Raw genomic sequence first — 19,926 nt, 5'->3', positions numbered from 1 at the left:
CCCAGCAGAATTCTGCCTATCCCACAGAGAACGGTGGGGTAAGATGGTCTGTGGAAGGCAGAATTCTAAGGCAGTCTCAAGAATTCTTACCTTCTGGTTGGTGTACACACCTTACATAATTCCCTTACCTGTAAATATGACGGAATATCAGTGCTCATGGCGATGTTACTACTCTGTTGACTTCTTAATCAAAAGGGAGATTATCCCAGTGGGACTTACCTAATCAGGCAACCTCGTAAATGGGCCTGGGCCGTTCTAGAAAGTGAGACTTGAAGCATGAGAGGGATATTGAAGAGCCATGTGGCAAAGAGCAGCTATCAGTCTCTGGAATGGTCTGTGGTCGACAGTGAAAAAATGGGAAATTCAGTCCTACAGCCACAAGGAACTGAATTCCACCAACAACCTGATTAAGCATGAAAGAGGACCTCAAACCTCAGATGAGACAGCAACCCTGGCAGGCACTTTGGTTTCAGCCAGGTGGGACCTGAGCAGAGAAACCAGTTATGTTGGGCCTGGGCTTCTGACTATGAGATAATACATGAGTGTAGTTTGTGCTTTATTTTTTAAATTCAACTTTTAATTTTGAGATCACTGTAGATGCACATGCAGTTGTAAGAAACAATACAGAGAAATCCAGTGTACCCTTTACCCATTTTCAACCAACGGCAACATCTTGAAAAACTACAGCATGACGGAAGATCAGGATATTGACAAGATACAGAACAATATCATCACCACAAATACCCTTTCTATTATCCTTTTATAGCCACCCCACTTTACTGACTGCATCTGCTTCTTCCAACACCCATCTCAGCCCCTGGCAACCCCTCCTCCATTCTCCATGTCTATAATTTTGTCATTTCAAGAATGTTATATAAATGTTGTAATCAAGTATGTAACACTTTGGAATTGGCTTTTTTCACTCTGCATAATTTCCTGAAGTTTCATCCAATTTGTTTTGTGCATCAAAAGTTCATTTCTTTTTATTACTGATGTTTTTTTACCACATGGATGTACCATAGTGTGTTTAGCTATCACCTGTTGAAGTACATCTGGGTTGTTTACAGTTTTTGGCCACTACCAGAAAAACAGCTATGAACACTTGTGTGAGAAATACCTAGGATTATTTATTCCTAGAAATGGAAACATGTTTACACAAAAAGTTGGAGAAATACAGAAAAGATACAGTGATAGGAGAGGTACAGTTTCTCCACATCCGCACCAGCATTTGGTGTTGTCACTATTTCTTATTTTAGCCATTCTCTGTGTAGTGATATTTCATTGTGATTTTGATTCATATTTCCTTAATAGCTGATGATGTTAAACATATTTTCAAATGCATATTTGCCATCTATATATCCTCTTTGGTGAAATGTTTCTTCATGTCTTTTTCACAATTTCTGATTGTATTACTTTTGTTTTATTTTTCAGTGTTGGGTTTTGAGAGATATTTATGTATCTAGCTACTAGCTCTTTGTCAAATATGTGGCTTGTAAATGTTTTCTTGCTGTTTGAAGCTTGTCTTTTCACTCTCATAATGGGTTATTTTACACAGCAAAAATTTTAAATTTTGATGAAATCCAATCACTAATATTTTCTTTTATGGGTCAGGCTTTTGATGGCAAATCTAAGAACTTTTTGCCTAGTCCTAGATACCCATGATTTTCTCCTGTGTTTTGTTTTCTTAAAGTTTTATCATTTTACATTAAAGCATGTGATTTATTTTTGAGTTAATTCTTTAAAGATGTGAAATTTAAGTTGAGCTTCATTGAAAAGTCTATCCTTCCTCCACTGAATTGTTTTTACACCTTTTGTCAAAAATCAGTTGGGCATATTTCTGTAGGTCGGTTTCTAGTTTCTCTATTTGTTTCATTGATCTATGTGTCTATCACTCTGTAAATATCACAGCTCTATAAGTCTTGAAATCAGGTAGGTTGATTCCTCCCACTTTATTATTCTTTTACAAAGTTATTTTAGCTATTCTGCTTCCTTTATATTTTCATATAAATTTTGGAATAATTGTGTCCATAGCTACAACAATCTTGCTGGGGTTCTAATAGGAATTACATTAAACCTATATGTAAATTTTCAGAGAATTGACTTCTTTATTAAATTGAATCTTCTAATCCACAAACACACTGTGTCTCCATTTATTTAGATCTTCTTTGGTTTGTTTCATCAGTGTTTTGTAGTTTTCTGCTACAAAACATGTACAATTGAAGTCCTGTACCTGTTTTGTTAGAGGTGCACTTTGTTTGTTTGTTTGTTTGTTTGTTTTAGCAACTGTAAATGGTATTTGTTTTTTATTTTGGTGTCTATCTGTTATGGACACCAAATACTACTTTCCAGCTGGTAGTATTCCAGCATAGCTAGACTTTTCAAGACAGACTGAAGGGATGAGAGAGAAGTAGGAGATCCTCTCATGGTGATCTAAGGTCCATTCTCTAAGATTCCAAATTCCTGTATCAAGTACTATAACTTCCATCTGTTACGGATGCCAAAATAAAATTCGCTTTTATATGTTTGTTTTATATCTTACAATCTTGAGGAACTCATTTATTAGTTCTAGGAGTCTGTTTTGTAGATTTCAATGGAATTTTCTACCTAGACAATCATTTCATCTGCAAATAGGGATATTTTTATTTCTTCCTTTCTCATCTGCATGATTTTTTTTTCTTTTCGTGCCTTTTGAAATTGGCCAGAAATACCTGTATTACGTCGAGTAAGAGTGGTGAGAGTAATTATTGTTACCTTGTTCTTGATCTTATGGAGAAAGCATTCCATCCTTCACCATAAAATTAGTATTAGCTAGAGCCTTTTGGTAGACACTGTTTATTAAGTTGAGGAGGTTCCCTCTAATCTATTTTTTCTAAGAGTTTTTATCGTGAATACATGTTATATTTTTTTAAATGCTTTTTCTGTATCTGTTGATAAGACCATGTGATTTTTCTTCCTTAGCCATTAATATAGTGGGTTACACTGAATCATTTTCATATATTGCATCAGACTTGCCTTCCTGGAACAAACCTTCCTTAGGATAGTGGAAAGGACCATCAGGGAATGCTTTGCTGGGTTTTTAGCCACCTGATACAGGATGGTGAGAGGTTCAACCAGGAAATGTAGGAAAAATTTTCAGGGTGAGGTTAACAAGTACAAAAGCACTCACACATGAAGCTGGCTGTCTTTTTCAATGCAAATATTTCAGGATGGCAGGAGTGTTGAGCCCAAGAAGGAGAATGGCAGGAGATGAGGCTAAGATATAGGTAAGGCAGAGTTCCGAGAGCTTGTATGGCATGCTCTGGACCTTGGCCTTTCACCTTAAGATGATGGCAACCACTGTGAGGCTAGATGCAGAGAATGATCCAGTAAAGATTGCCTTTTAGAAACCCAGTGCGAGGAGTGGAGTGGAGAACAAAGCCTGGAGAGGGAAATCAGTAGGGATTCCAAAGGAAGAGTTTGGGAAAGAAAAGAGCATTGAATTATTGCACTCACAATCTTCTTTCTTCAAATGCTTCTCCTCTGAGCTACTGACTTTCCTCATTCGCCCTTCCACCACTTCTACTGAAGGGCATCTTAGACTCTCCTTTTTTGTTTCTTCTACATCCAATCAGTAGAGACCATGTCTTCATTCTCCCTGTCCCTTGGCTCTACTTGCTGCCTTCAACTCACAGAGCCTAAAGTATTCATACTCTCCTTACTGGCCTCTACTTCGTACTTCTGTGTTTTTTCTACCTCCAACTCATTCTCCATCTTTGTTCTTGCTTTCATTTTTGAAATTTCCTGTTTTGTTTATTTGTTTTGTGTTTTGGAGACAGAGTCTCACCCCATTGCCCAGGCTGGAATGCAGTGACATGATCTCGGCTCACTGCAACCTCCGCCTCCCAGGTTCAAGTGATTCCTGAACCTCAGCCACCCAAGTAGCTGGGATTACAGGCATGCGCCACCACGCTTGGCTAATTTTTTTTTTTTTTTTTGTATTTTTAGTAGATACAGTGTTTCACCATGTTGCCAAGGCTGGTATCAAACTCCTGAGCCCAGGCAATCTGCCCACCTCGGTCTTTCAAAGTACTAGGATTATAGGCGTGAGTCACTCCACCTGGCCGAAATTCCCTGTTTAAATCACTTCCATTTCTCTACAAAAGTTTCAGGAAGGGTCTGACTGATCTGATACCAGTGAACCAGACTCCTGGCTGCTTGGAGTCAGGGTCTGGGGTCTTAAAAGAATTGCTTTGAGAGGTCGTGGGTGAGATCTTGTGTAAATTGTCATGGGGTCCCCAGTTGAAAGGCAGCCATCTGCAGAGCTTAGTGCCTGAAGAAATACTTCCCCTTTAAACCCTGTTAATTTCTCCTGTGTCCATTCCCTCAAGTAGACTAGCCCAGGATAGGCACACAGGAGCACTAATATGTGCTTGCTGAATTGAACTGATTTGAATCATATTGTTTCAGCCAGTTTATTGCTTTATAGTTTGTCTGTAATCTAATCTGAATTTCTGGAACTTTTCTTCTTACTGAAAAGTCTGCTCCTACTTACTTCAGTGTTAGAAGACCCTTCCCTCTCCATCCTTTGCTATGCTCAGCCTTGGACTTACAGGAGACAGGAGTTCTGGATGTTCCTTGGCCACTCAGATCCCTTGGATACGGAGTCTGTTCACCAAGATGATCCCGCCAGGCTCTCAGGGCACTTCTTAGTGTGGATTGTGACAGCCTTGGGGTCAGGAATTGAACTGCCTTTGTTATTTCTTTGGTGGGGGATGGGGAGGAGCAGGCAAAACACTCCAGTCTGCCCATCCTGGGACAGAACAATATTTATTTAGTAAATGATTGTTAAGATTTGGTTAGATGTGAAATCCTGAGGAAGTAATTTCAAGGACACAAACTAACACTCAGCCCGCAGGTTCGCTGAATCTAGTCTATCACCACCCCCAGCCCCACTGAATTCCTTATCGTCTTTCATCCTTTCCCTCTCAGATCTGCTCCCTGAGCCCTCTTTAGGTCCCTTTATGTCACTAGGCAGCCCGGGCATCCACTCCCAGTACTATCTCTACCTGACTCCTCCCTCTTCTTTCTTTCAGTCCTTGGTTGTTTGTTCACACCTGTCATATCTCCATTTATAACAGCTACTAGGGAGTTCCTCTCCAACCCCAGCCCTATCTGCCGTTGAGGACTATCTGCTTACCTCTCCGCCGTGACCTCTGGCCTTGGGTCCTCCTGCTTCATGTGTCAGGAGCAATGGTGGTGGAATCAACAGTAAGAATTGCTTTGAAGAGAGTCTTCAAGGTGGCTATGGGTGTTGTGAGGATGTGCTGGATGCTTGGTCAAAGGACAAGAGAGCTTCAAAATGGAGACTTACAGGAATCACCTGTGGAAGGGAATAGAAAAACACAATGGCAGATCACAGATTGCTCTTTACCAAGGTTTTAGCTTCCATAACCCCCATGAAAAAATCAAACCCTGGTCCTCCAAGGTTGGCATTGGAAGAAAACAGCCTCAATGTGAATAAGCTGCCTGGATCTCATGGCTCTGACTCTTGGGGTAATAGCTACCTCTTTAATTTTCCTGCCCAAGCCCTGCCCATAATTCTCTCAGTGTCCAGTCCACCCAGTGAAATCATGTTGAACAGATACCTCTTAACTAGAACACTGGGCTCCCCTGCTGTGTCTCCCCAGCGTTTCTGTCCACATTTTGCCACTCAAAGCCCTTCCCATCAAAATCAAAAATAGATGTTATTGGTTTGTCATCCTCAGTTTGTATCTGTGTCATGCATCCTCATATTCCAGATCATAGCTCAGTGACTGCCACAGGATAGATGCCCAATAATTGTTTGTCGAATAAATGAATAGATCAACTTTGCTTAAGGCTCTGGAATAGGAGCAGAGAAAGCATACCCAAAGAGCTACTTGTAAGTAATCTGGCTTTTAAAATGTAAAGTACTCATCTTGAGCTTGTGTTTCTCTCCAGAGCCTCCCTGCCTGGCTCTCGGTATATCTCCACGTCAGTCCCTTCCCAGCTGGTAGTATTCCAGCATAGCTAGACCTCTCAAGACAGACTGATGGGGTGAGAGAGAATTAGGACAGCCTTCTCATGGTGGTCTGAGGTCCATTCTCTAAGATTCCAAATTCCTGTATCAAGTACTATAACTTCCTTGGGTGATAAATTCTGGGAATATCTGTCTCATCATGCGCTTACTCTAGGTCAGAAAGGAAAACAGCTTTCATCCCCTTTGCCAACTTTCATCAGTTTCTCCCTGAAGTACTCTATTGAGAATTAGCCAGAAAGAGTAGGTGATCAATTAACAGTGTCTGCCATGGATGTGGGAGGGAAGAAAGACAGCATTCATGGAGTGCATTGCCTATGATCTCAGCAGAACAATCTGTCATTATACAATAAAAGCAGTCAATACCCACACTTACAGGGATTATTTCGCACTTACCCCTTCAGGTTTGAGATGTTTTTTGATGCTCTCCATGCCTTCTACTCTGCTACGGAAACTTGAAGAGGGGGAAATTTTAATAATTTTTATCAGCTTCTGATGCAATTTCTTTTCTTCCGAAATACAACTGAAGCTGAAGGAAACAACGACAACAGGACGGTATTACTTAAGTCCAAGTCAACCTTTTTTTTTTTTTTTTTTTTTCCTTAAGAGACTGAGTCTCATTCTGTTGCTACTGCAACCTCCACATGCTGGGTTCTAGCAATTCCCTGCCTCAGCCTTCCAAGTAGCTGGGACTATAGGCGCATGCCACTGTGCCTGGCTAATTTTTTATATTTTAGTAGAGACAGGTTTTCACCTTGTGGCCCAGGCTGGTCTTGAACTCCTGAGCTCAGGCAATCCACTTGCCGCAGCCTCCCAAAGTGCTAGGATTGCAGGCGTGAGCCACCATGCCCGGCTCAACCATTATTATTTTTAAAATGTAATAATTTTATTATGAGCCTCCAATGGAATGCTGTGCTCTTTGTTAAGCATCATCCCTAAGCCTGGCAATGGTGCATGGATAGAACAAGAACAGCCCCAAAGTTCCCCCTCTGTGCTGCCCCACCTGGGTCTAAGACACATCTTCCAGCAGGTCCCCAAGGGAGTCAGGCTCAGCATCTCCACCAGGACTTTCTCTATTGGAGCTCTTGGTGGGAAACCAAGAAGGGGCAGCCAACCACTAGGCTACTTCCTTTTCAAGGAATCCTTCAGACCACCCACTAGGGCAGTGGCTAGTGGCAGCTAGGGAAGGCTTGGTAGGTTCCAGTTGGTTCTGTGTTTGAACCCACATAGGAGTGCTCAGCACCGGGAGACAGAGGGTAATATGACCCACTTTTCCTTCCCAGCACTGACACTGGCTGCAGATTGGGAGGGAAACACCAAATGCCACAAGGAGCTAAAACAAAAGGTTGCGGAGATAGCAGGGCAGAGTGGAGGGAGAGAATCACTGACAGGAATGAGATGGGAGAGGTGGTAGAGACAGCATTTGGGTGTTGAAATTATCCTGTGATTTTTTTTCTGGTACTTTCCCAGAACTCTGAGACTGAACGTGTGCCCGTGACATGTCTAAAACTGTGACTTGTTTAAAGCAATTGTTTGAAAACTGTCAGAACCAGGAGCTGATAGAGATAGGCTTCTATCTTAAATATCTAAAGGGAGGGTTTCTTCCTAACTCAAGAATGTGACCAGCTCATCAAAAGCAAGCAAGCATCAATGCATCATCTTGCTCAGCATATCTCGGCTCAGCTCCTATGGTATCTTCAACTGTTTCTCAGATTGAAGAGTAATAAGTCTTTCTCAGGGGACAGCATATCTTATCTGCAGGTAAAGGACAACACCCCATTTGATAGTAAAAGATTGAATATCTACAAAGTGTTTATTTTTCTACTCTTTAAAAATTGTTTTTTGCAGAAGATAAACAGATACAAATCTCCATGGATGATTTAAGAAGTGCATAGGTGATAAATGGGGAAGAGAAAACCCATTCTGCCTCCTCAGTCATCCACTGATGTCTGAGACAGAATAATATTGGGTTATTTCCCCCTCTCTTGATCTTCCTATGCAATAAATAATGATGACAATAGCAGCATATAATATTTACGGTGGCCATGTAATTTACTGTCCAGACTGGGATGCTTTGGAGAGTGAAAGTGAGTGCTAATCATTACACCAGGACAGTCGACTTAAATGGAGACATATGGTCATCCTAATAATAGTGGAAATTTATCATGGATTCTGGAGTCAGGCCCAGATTTCAATCCCAGCTTCCCACATACTTACCCACCATGTAATTACGGACGTGCTCCTTCACCTCCAAGACCCCCACTTTGTTCATGATAAAGATGAAAGATATTAACACCTATCTGGAAAGATCATTATGAGGATTAAATGAGATGGTTATGTAACATCACCTAACATAGCATAAGGCTGGCATTCCAAGTATATTCATATTCTCGGCTTTATAGCAATATGCCAGGATTAGTGAATCAGCTTGTTTATTCATTTCTTCAAGTACCCAATAGTGAATTGGACAAGCCTTTATTGAGTAAGACCAGTGGTTCTCAGCGGAAGCAGTACGACTCCATGGGGATGCTTTGGAAAACTGTGGAGGTGTATGTGGTTGCCACAGTGATTTGTGTAGTGGGGAGGGTACTATTGGCATTTAGCAAGAGGGTGCCAGGGTCGCTAGACATTCCGCAATATCCAGAAAAGTTTTGCACAACAAAGTTGTGCACTACCCATCCCTCAGGGCCTACTAGTGCCCCATTTGATATTCCTGGAGGCAAAAAAAAAAAAAAAAAAAAAAAAAAAAAAATCTTTATAATTATCTGAGCCTAGAGACCAATTTGATTTTACATATAAACACAAAGCATTTGTTGCAGAGTTCTAATATGCACTGGGTTTTCCCATCATGTGTCAGCTGTATAAATTAAAGGAAGATTGCACTCTGCTCAGAATTTTACTAAAAGTTGTTCACTATTTCAGAAATTCTCATTACTGGTAAGAAAAAAAAAATACCACTGTTGGATAGTAATGGCAAAATAGGGAAAGGCATGTTAGTCACTAATATAACACACCACTCTTCAACTGCGTTTAACGCCTTCACATTCACGTCATTCTCCTTATGAGTGAAAGCATTTGACTCATGCCTTCTAGTGTGGCTATCCTAGGGATTTACATAATGAAAATAAAATTATTTTATTATATATATTTTTTAAATTTCTTTTTATAACAAGGCATTATATTTGTAGCAGAAACTGCTAGATGCTCACCAAAAGCCATGTTCCACTCTTTCTCCTGGTTCCCCAGCTAGACTCTATTTCCCATCTACCCTTGCAGGCAAGTATGGTCATGTGCTTGAGTCCTAGCCAATGGCCCCTGAGCAGAAGTGGGGCATATGCCACTTCCAGGCCTGGCCCACAGAAACCTCCCAGGTGCACGCCTCCACGTCTGTTTCAACTCCCTGCCCATTATCTGCCCAGTCCTATCATGGGAGTTAGAAATAAACTTTAGTTGCGTTTAAGCTATTAAATATATTACAGTCCATTTGTTTTAGCAATAAGGAGAACCCAACTAATACAATATGGGCTTTTAAAAAAACTTACATGTGAATTTCATTTTAAGATAGTAAAAAGGACATTATAAAATATTATTTATTAAAAGGTGTTAGCTCTGATAATGTCAAGAACTGCTGGCCTAGACTATGGAAGGTGCTGTAAGGACTAGACAGAAGAATAATGCATGGTCTGTCTTAATTTATAATATCACATGCACAACTACACAGGCACACACATACAGAGTTCATTAATTCAAGGCTATGTGTGATAAGAAACAAGTGAGTTGTGTAGACTGGATGGACTCCAAACTGTTCATTTTGCAACCCCATTAGTTAAAAACATGTTGTGCAAGCACTTTCAATAAATATTTCATAGAATTCAAGACACTATCAATTGTGCATTACATCATCACGTTATATAACGTGAAGAAAGAATAATATTCCTGCCAATCAAATGGTGACATAGGCTTTCTGTAGACATTGATTGTAAAATGCATCCCAATATGAGAGGTGTTAAAGTATGAAACAATGTGAGTCTCAGAACTGATAAAAAATGATCATATACTTCTAAACAAATATAATAAGTCCTCTTAAAAGTATACAAAATGGGAGTTTTAAAAAGTTGAAATTTTATAAGTGGAAGTTCAATACCTTCCTGTTGCACCCCAAAGGATCACTATAGACACCCCAACCTGGAGGCCACAGGCCTAGACAGAGGTCCTGTGTGGGCTCAGAAGAGTGAGGGGCTCTTAGTTGAGTCTGTGTGGCTCTGGAAAAGTGGACAAGCATTCCAGAAGAAAGAAGTTGTCCAAACACAGAAACAGGGAAGGCATCTGAGTGATGTTAGGGGACAGTGAAGCCAAAGGGCCAGAAGTAACTGTGGTTCTCAGCCTCAGCGTTAGGACAAATGACAGAAGTAGGGTGGCCAGGTGAGGAAGCTACTCTTTGGGAGAAAGATAAACAACTTAAGGAAATAGCGGCATGTTAGTGGAGCTAAATTGAACAGGGTAAACAGATGACAACTGGGCTCTGTATTTAATGTCAGTGTAGACAAAGATCGACACAAGATTTGGGTAGGTGCGACTTCTGGCTGATCTTACAAGTCAGATGTGCAGTGGCTCTAACAGAAGTCACGAGTACCTGGCTCAAGATAGCTCCCTTACTGTCATAATTTCTCCTTTGAAGATTAATCCCTTTCAGTTAAAGGACTGAAAACCCCAATTCAGTTTTGAATTCTATGAAATATTTATTGAAAGTGCTTGCACAACATGTTTTTAACTAATGGGTTTGCAAAATGAACGGTTTGGAGTCCATCCAGTCTACACAACTCACTTTTTTCTTATCACACACAGCCTTGAATTAATGAACTCTGTGTGTGTGTGCCTGTGTAGTTGTGCATGTGATATTATAAACTAGAAAGACAGACCATGCATTATTCTTCTGTCTAGTCCCTACAGCACCTTCTATAGTGCTGTAGGGATTGTTAGCATATTCCATAGAACCTTCCATCTGGGAACCTCAAGAGAAGAAAATACTGGGCAAACAGGAGAGGTAGGCAGGCACTGGAATTGCTGAAATGGCTTTTAGATTCATAACCTGCATAAAGAGTCTTGAATTGAATTACTCTCTGAATTATTTCCCTCCTCTCTCTTTCCCTCTCTCTCTTTCCTTCTTTCTCTCTTTCCTTCTCTCTTTCTCTAAAAATATCTATATACGTACACATATGTGAGTGTAGGTGTGTATTTTCTCACAAGGTGAATTTTAGCTAGAGGAAAATTGTAAAACAACTCAAAAATACCATTTTTAACATTTTCTAAGATTAAAAGTAAGAAAAGAAATCTAAGGGCACAAGACCAAGAGATTTGAATAGATAATTTTTAAAATCTGTAAAAAAGGGACAGCATCACCAAAATGAAGATTAAAAGGCAAACTAAAAAAAAAAAAAATGCAGCAAATGCAAAAAAGAGCTGCTATCTTATCTTTATAAAGAGCCGAAGTAACTCAATAAGAAAAATGCAAAGAACCCTAAAAGTAGCATTGCAAGGATATTTACAGACTGTTCACAAAAGAGGCACCATAACTAGTCAATGATCATAAAGCCCATGAGGAAAGGGGTCATGTCTGTATGTCCACCATTAGAGACCTAATACCTGGCTCAGTGCCTGATTCATCTGTTAAGTAAATACAGTCATGTGTCACCTAACAGTAGAAATGCTTTCCTTGGGCAATTTCGTTGTTATGTGGACATCATAGGGTGTGCATATACAAACCTAGATGGTATCGCCTACTCCACACCTCAGCTATATGGTATGGTTTTATCACTCTTAGGCCACAAATCCATACAGCATGTTACTCTACTGAATACTGCAGGCAATTATGATACAATGGTAAGTACTTGTGTATCTGAACTTATTCAGATGGAAAACAGTAAAAATACAACACAAAATGTTAAAAATGGCACACCCTATTCTGTTTAGGTCACTTACCATACACGGAGCTTGCAGGACTGGAAGTTACTCTGGGTGAGTCAGTGAGTGAGTGGTGAGTGAATGTGAACGCTTAGGACACAACTGTACACCTTTAAACACTGTACTCTTAAGACTAAACTAAATTCATAAAACATATTTTTCTTTCTTCAATACTAAATTAACCTTACCTTACTGTAACATTTTTACTTTATAAATGTCTTTTTTTAATGTTTTGATTATTTTGTAGATACTTAGCTTAAAACACAAACACACTGTACAGCTGTTTGAAAATATGCCTTTTTTATATTCTTATTCTATATGCTTTTTCTACTTTCATAGTTTTTATTTTTTATTTTTATGATTTTTTTTTGAGACACAGTTTTGCTCTTGTTGCCCAGGCTAGAGTGCAATGCTGTGATCTTGGCTCACTGCAACTTCTGCCTCCTGGGTTCAAGTGATACTCCTGCCTCAACCTCCGGAGTACCTGGGATTATAAGCACCAGCCACCATGCCCAGCTAATATTTATATTTTTAGTACAGACAAAGTTTCCCCAGGTCGGCTGGGCTGTTCTCGAACTCCTGACCTCTAGTGATCCACCCACCTAGGCCTACCAAAATGCTAGGATTACAGGCATGAGCCACCGTGCCTGGCCTATTTTTTACTTTTTAAACATTTTTGTTAAAAACTAAGACACAAACACATGTATTAGCCTAGGCCTACACAATGTCAGGATCATCAATATCACTGCATTTGTTGAATGACCGATTAAATGAATTAACTAATTAATTAAAAAGTCAACCTTGAGGTAATCAAAGGAATAAAAAATTAAATATTTTCCCCCATCACTATAGCAAAGGTTTTTTTAAAAAAGGAATAATATGTAGTGATATGAATGCCTGTAGTGAAAAGGACTTTCTCATGCAAATTGATGGGCCTGTGAATTGTTGTGAAAAGCAATCGGTCAATAACACGAACTGTGATGTGGTAGAAACTGTAAGTGCTCACCTCCTTCTGGTGCATGGGTAGACCACGCTTTCCCACCCAGTCCCACCGCCTTGAAGGCAGACAAGGCTGTGTAACAAGCTCTGCCTATGGGGTACAAGTGAGTATTTAGGAACCGTCCCATAAAGATGTCATCACAGAGGAGGCTTAATTGAGATGGTGGAACCAAAGCACAGAAAAGTCTGGACTGCTGAGTCCCCATATGAGGGCAGCAGCTTCAGAGAGTACCCTGAGCCCCTAAATGAAGTCCCATGACTAAGAAGTAAATTTCTATTTTATTAGGTCATTGAGATAACAGAGCTGCTTGTTACCACAGCACGTCTGGCTCATTCTGATCAACAAACTTATTTAATTCTTTTAATGTCAATTGAGCTATGCACCTATTATAAAACAGATCCAGAAATTCCATTTATGAGGAATAAGAAAATACTCCTAAATATGGAAAAATACATTTACACATGAAGATGCTCCTTGGAAGGTTATTTTAAAACCAGCATTCCCATAATAGAATAGTTAGCTGCTAAAGAAAAACATACCACATGTGCTTAGTAGATATTTTAAAAGAAGCTGTAATAACATGGGAAAATGTTTATGACTGCCATCCTCATAGTCTTTCTATTCATATAGAATAAGATTGAAGGAAAATCACCAAAAATGTTGAAAATTGGTTTTGTTGGATAGTGCAAATATAAGCAATTTCTTCTCCTTCTCTCTACAGCTTACAGTTTTCCAAATATTTAAAAATAAATTTATACCAATTTTTACAGAGAAACAATGCTTCCGCTTCCCTTTCAATTACTTAAGTTTTAAAATTAATAACAAATAGGTCTTCTTCTTATCTCACTGGTAAGATTTTTCTTCATCCTGGAAACAGACCTTTCCCTAGTTGCTGTGAAATCCAGGTGGTGAGCAATCTTTGCACTTTATATTTTTTGCTACTTTTGTTTATATACATGCAGAAAAGGCAAATTTTAAGAAAAGATGTCTATGAGTTCATCTCATTTAAAAGCACAATAAGTGACCTATTGATGTTTAAGATAGAGAGGCTCTGACCTTGACCAAGACCTTCCCACTCTTTGGAGCCCATTGTCCTTCTCTGATCCAGGAGAGATTGAGTCTGGTGATCCCTAAAGCCCTCTTCCAGATTATCTACTCTGTAACTCCGTGTTCAAATAGAGTAAGATGTTCACAGTTTGGTATGTCAGAAGTGTCATTCAGCCAGGCATTGGAAAACATTTATCTCCTTAATCTTTGTGAATAGATATCTAAAAAAACAACTTACATTTGTATTCAAGGGAGATAATCATTTATGAATTTATCCTTACACAATCATTACAAAGGTAAATTGTGCCCAGGATAGCTTCTTGCAGTTTGTATAACAGGACACAGTTGTACACCATTTTTAGTAGAATCAAGTAGAAATCACTCTGACAAACCTGAGATAACACCAGAGTTTCAGAAACTGGAGAGTCTAGCTTGAAAATATATCATAGGGATCATGAGAGTCACAGTGCTCAGCAGACACAATTTTAGAAAACTTGAGAAAAAGACACTGGAATGATGGAAGACCCAGGTAATCATGGAAAGCAGAATAGAACTGATTAGATCCAGACAGCATTATTTTTCATTCAACCTGGGTCAGTTTTACCCAGTAATTCTGGAGTGACCACCTTGTTTCCTCACTAGCTGCTCCTTCTGTGTGGGCCAGAGCTTCTACACAGAGAAAATTAGAGCCCTTGACCAGATAGCATCTAAAATCCCTGGAAACTCTAATAATATAATTGACTAGTGTTTATTTTTACTATCATTTGATGTCCTTCAGCACTGATTTATAATAACAAAATACAAAACTCAGGTTATGTGCAAGGAGACACTTCCATGTTTTAATGTCTGATAAGCAGATATGGTGTCTGCCAGCTCACAGTTCTTTACTTCTCTCTAGCTTTATTGTTCAGACCTCCCTGGCTGCCTGCAACAGAAGTTCAGCATGACTTGGCTTAAATCAAAAGGAGAAGCCTTGGTTAATATAACCAAGTCACAGGAAGGGCATAGGTGCAGGTGGCCAAAAGACAATGGATGCAGGGTCTCAAACACTGTCAAGACTCTCCATGCTCTTTGAGTTTCAGGGTTCAAACCAGTTTCATTATGTTAGTGGGGCCATGGCTATGGGCAGCACTGGGCTCTCATTTCTGGGGAATTTAGCATTCTTCCTAAAGTTTATATTTGATGATTCACAGGTAAGGACACGTGGGTGGTACAGCTTAGGTCACACTCCCAGCACCTGAGCCAATCATCACGCTCAGAGGTGAGAGATATGACGATTTGCCAGCCTGGTTCCATGTCTAGTCTTTTTTGTCAAGTGGATTTGGGTCATACTGGAAACAATAGAGACGTCCATACTGAGAGGAAAACAGAATAGCAGCTATTTTTGTTTTCTATTGCTGTGTCTCAAATTCCCACAAACTTAGAGGCCAAAATCAACTCACCTCATCTGTTAGTTCACAGTGCCATAGGTCAGAAGGCTGAGCACAATGTGGCTGTGTTCTCTACTCAGGATCTCATCAGGCTAAAAAATGTTGGCAGGGTTTTTTCTTCTCATTGCGAGCTCAGGGTCATCTTCCAAGCTCATGTGGTTATGGCAGCATTCAGTTCCATGAGGTTGTAGGACTGAGGCCCTCATTTCTTTGTTGACTATCAGCTAGGGGCTGCTCTCAGCTCCTAAAGGCCCCTCATATTCCTTTTCAAATCCAGCTATGTAGAACCCCTCTCCCCCAGTGTCAAATTTATCTCACACTTCGAATCTATTTCACTAGCAAAAGCACAGTCCTTTTTAAGGGTTTGGCTGATTAGATCAGTACCTGCTGCTCCCCAGATAATCTTCCCACCTTAAGGTGAGTTGATTTGGCACCTTCACTACATCTGTGAAATCTCTTCATGGTACCTAGCTTAGAGTTTGATTTAATAACTGGGAGAACATGTATACCAGGGAAGAAGAGAGCGGAAATATTGGAGATCATCTTAGAATTCTGCCTACCTGGCTATATGAGCTTAGGAAGTTTGAATCTGTGTTTCATCTTTTGAGACATATCTCAAAAGATCAGTGATCCGAAGACTTAATCTAACCTAAATCTTGAGCAACTAATTCATTTATCAAGCTGGTTGCTTGACTCATATAATCAACATAATTTGATTGAATACACTTTTAAAAATCATATGAGTGTTCTAACTTTGGGAAGATAGAATATGAATTAAAAATGGAGCTTACTTAGGTAAAAGCATGTTTTAAGCACTTTCTGCATGTTCCTCCTCAGAGGGGAGCTGTTTATTCCATAAACTCAATTAGGCCCTTCTGCTATACATCCTCATGGAACTCTGTTGGTTTCACTCATGACTTTCGAGACACTCCTAATTACTCATTCCACATTATTACCACCATCCTGTATACCGACAATGCAGGATCTGCATTTCCTGTTCCATGCAGCATGCCTAGTACATGGCATAGTGGCTGGGACAGAAAATAAATATTCACAGAATAAGAGAGGACAAATGCCAGGCCATGCTTTCATCATTCGTGTACTCCCCGTGCTTAGGGCAGTACCAGCAAGTGGTAGATGTTCAACTGAAGTGGAAGAAAGTCATGGAAGGAGGGAAGAGACGAAGGCAGAACACAGGGCGAGGCCCCTTTAAAAGAAAACAGCTAACTCTCCTTCATGCTGTGTTGACTTGATTGACGTGGACAAACACTTCTTAGCATTTTACTTCCAAGAACAATCATATAAGGTGATTTAATTATTTCCCAATGGTTGCTGGGACACCTGAAGCCCATGGAGGACAATGGGCAAAAGGGTCTCCACACCATAACTGCTGTTGGGTCTACCTGGAGGGTATTTATCTGGCTGGGCTTCATGCTACTGGTCACCTATGGCTGTTCTCATTATTTTATCTCAGTCATATGCCCACTTCAAGTCTCTGTACCGGCAAAATGTGCCTGGAGTCAATTACTTAGCAAAGCAAATACACTCATCCCCAGCCAGGCCTGTACTAGACTGTAACTGCAGACAGGATGAACTCACAAAGTACTGCCTATACAAAAGGAGACCTCTTATCACGTCTGGGGAGAGATCAATATCACTTATAATATGTTAACTATTCCACTGACCCTGGAGGTGATCTGGCTATGGAGAAGGACTCACGTGGTCAAATAGCTCTGAAAAAAACCCCACATAATCTGGGTCTAAAATGTCAGTAAAAATGTTCAAACAGACATCTTCTTGGAAGGCAATTTGAGAACTACTTTAGGGCTGTTGTCCTTAACACAGTGTCTGTCTTCCCAGCCAGTCCCTCTCCAACTTCCTCCTTCCCCTACCCTGGCCTCACCCACAACTACAACTCTCACTTCTCTTCATCTTGAAGTGAAAGTCTGATGATGATCGTACACACGTCCTCCTTCCTAAGTGCTGCATTATGTCCTGATGCTTTTTTGCTCTGAAGCATCACTAGTTGCAGGATCAAGCTATTCACAGACCCTGGATCAAGTCCATGGCAAGAGACCACTGGGAAGAACATGATTTTTAAAATTAGTTTTACCTCAACCGTGCTCAATCTCAGCCCACTCTCCCTCAGTGACTTGCTTATTGCTATGGGCTGAATGTTTATGTACTCCGAAAATTCGTATGTTGAAGCCCTAACTCCCAATGTAATAGTATCTAGAGGTAAACGCTTTGGGAATATTAGGTTTAGATGACGTCATGAGAGTGGAGCTCTCATGAGAGAATTAGTGCCCTTGTAAGAAGAGGAAAATTGGCTGGGCCTGGTGGCTCAAGCCGGTAATCCCAGCACTTTGGTAGGCCAAGGTGGGCAGATCACCTGAGGTCAGGAGTTTGAGACCAGCCTGGCCAACACGGTGAAACCCCATCTCTACTGAAAATACAAAAATTATTTTCATGGCGGGTGCCTGGAATCCTAGCTACTAAGGGGGCTGAGGCAGAAGAATCGCTTGAACCAGGAGGCAGAGGTTGCAGTGAGCCAAGATCGCACCACTGCACTCCACGCTGGGCTACAGAGCAAGACTCAGTCTCAAAAAAAAAAAAAAAAAAAAAAAATTAAAAGAAAAATAAAAAGACGAAAATAGATTCTGTCTCTTTCTTTCTCTCTCTCTCTTGTCAGCGCACTCACCTAGGAAAAAACCACGCGGAAAGAGCGACAGAGAAGGACAGTGGCCATTTACAGGTGCAAGCCAGGAAGAGGGTCCTCACCAGGAAATGAATCCACCGGCACCTTAACCTTGGACTTCCGGCCTCTGGAACTGTGAGAAGTAAATTGTTATTTAAGCCACCCAGTCTGTGGTATTTTGTTACAGCAGCCGAAGCCGACTAAGGCACTTATATTATTGCAATTAATTATTTGTATGATGACAGGTTCCCTAATTGCTATTACAGCTCTCTAAGAGTTCATCTGATTCGGTTTCACCCCTCATGGCGCCTAACCACAGGTACTTATGGGTATAAATGGTTGTTCAATGTTTCTCAAACCTTCACTGTTGTCCTAAGAGTTTGGACTTAATCACTCATGCAGTGGGAGCTGCTGGGAGTTTCTGAATGCAAAGTGGTATTAGCTGTGTTTTCTTAAGCAAATGACTTACCTTTGGAACCTCAGGTTTCTGGTAAGAGAAATTAGGTTGCACAAGGACAGAAAGACGTGAAAGTTTTTTGAACAGCATAATTCATTGCATAAATGTAAAATAGCCTTAAGATCTCACATTCGCCCCTTGTGCTCCTCGAAAGGGCAGAGCGTCTGCTAAAAGATCAGTCTGTGAAGCACTAACTTGACTTCTGTTTATTTAAGCTGGACTAACCTTGTGACGAATTCTATCTCTGTGCTGTGGTTGCCTGAGCAGGGAAAAATATTCAAATATGGAGGGGTTGAACTCCGTTATTATGGGGGAAATATCCCAGCATGCCTTTCAACTTTACTTTTAGGCAAAAGTGACGAAAATTCCTTTCTAAATAGCAAAAACTCACTTTGCTAAACAAGAACTACTGAGGGGGACAAAATCTTGACTTTAAACTTGTCAAATATGTTTTGCAGATCCAAAGGCTAACCACACACAGACACACACACACACATAGTCATGCCTATTGCTGCCATTTTATCCTTAGACTTAGAATGACTTAGTTATAAAGATCACAACACACTAAACACTTCCTGTCAAATGTCCTAGCCAGTGACTATGTGATAAAGATTTCCATATATGGGCGTGTGACTAAGGGCTGAGAGAAAATATGGCAGAGACTGCTGGCTACAAATCTTGGATAATTCCCTGAGAAGGAAGAGGAAAAAAACGGGATAACAAACCTGCCGCACACAGGAAATGCCTGGCTGACAGAACGGCCCAGCATATCCGTGTGGGAAAACGCACAGTCTCGCAGGCACCGGCTTTCGGGGGAAAGATGTCTTTAAAATGCTCTCTCCCCATTTTTACGCTTTCGGATTCCCAAGAGCTTCTGTGGGGACGTTTGAAAAAGACCTGAGCACTCTATGCCAGGACCTTTTGAACAGTCTTTTTCATGGGCTTAGCTCTGTGTTCTTTGCAAATTGTTAGATCCTTCAACCTCTAAATTTTGTTTCAAAGTCATAAATTTCTCTCCAGGCCTCTTGGTTTTCAGAAACCAGCACAGCATGTTTCATTTGTGAACAACTAGAAGAAAGCAACTTTACTGCCAAACTAAAAAAGAAAAAAATGGTAAGTTTCACTGGCTTTTAATTTTACATAAAGGTACGCCCTGCCAGCCAGATGTGGGTAAGTGCAATAGAATAAGGTTGTTTAATCCTCAGCATTGCACAGATTTTCTAGTCTAAAAATATCTCACCAGGCTAAAATGCCGGTCTGTATAAACATAATATAAATTAGAAGAGCAGAAGGTTAATA

At 40.4% G+C, this 19,926-nt stretch overlaps 1 long non-coding RNA gene across 2 annotated transcripts; it reads right to left on the bottom strand.

Moving 5' to 3' along the window:
- Positions 1 to 5,054: 5,054 nt before the first annotated feature.
- LOC104653003 (uncharacterized) lies at positions 5,055 to 19,685 on the bottom strand. Of its 2 annotated transcripts, none has more exons than XR_746283.2 (3): positions 19,353 to 19,685; positions 18,226 to 18,303; positions 5,055 to 5,359 (listed from the first exon to the last, which is right to left on the bottom strand). It is a non-coding gene; the product is annotated as an uncharacterized LOC104653003 (long non-coding RNA). The 2 variants fall into 2 exon arrangements; XR_746284.3 differs by lacking the exon at positions 19,353 to 19,685 and adding an exon at positions 18,640 to 18,900.
- Positions 19,686 to 19,926: the final 241 nt, after the last annotated feature.

This window comes from Saimiri boliviensis, chromosome 15, assembly GCF_048565385.1.
Source record: "Saimiri boliviensis isolate mSaiBol1 chromosome 15, mSaiBol1.pri, whole genome shotgun sequence".
In the NCBI taxonomy this organism is placed as follows: domain Eukaryota; kingdom Metazoa; phylum Chordata; class Mammalia; order Primates; family Cebidae; genus Saimiri; species Saimiri boliviensis.
The sequence above is the reverse complement of the archived record's forward strand: the minus strand, read 5'-3'. Positions and strand labels throughout refer to the sequence as shown.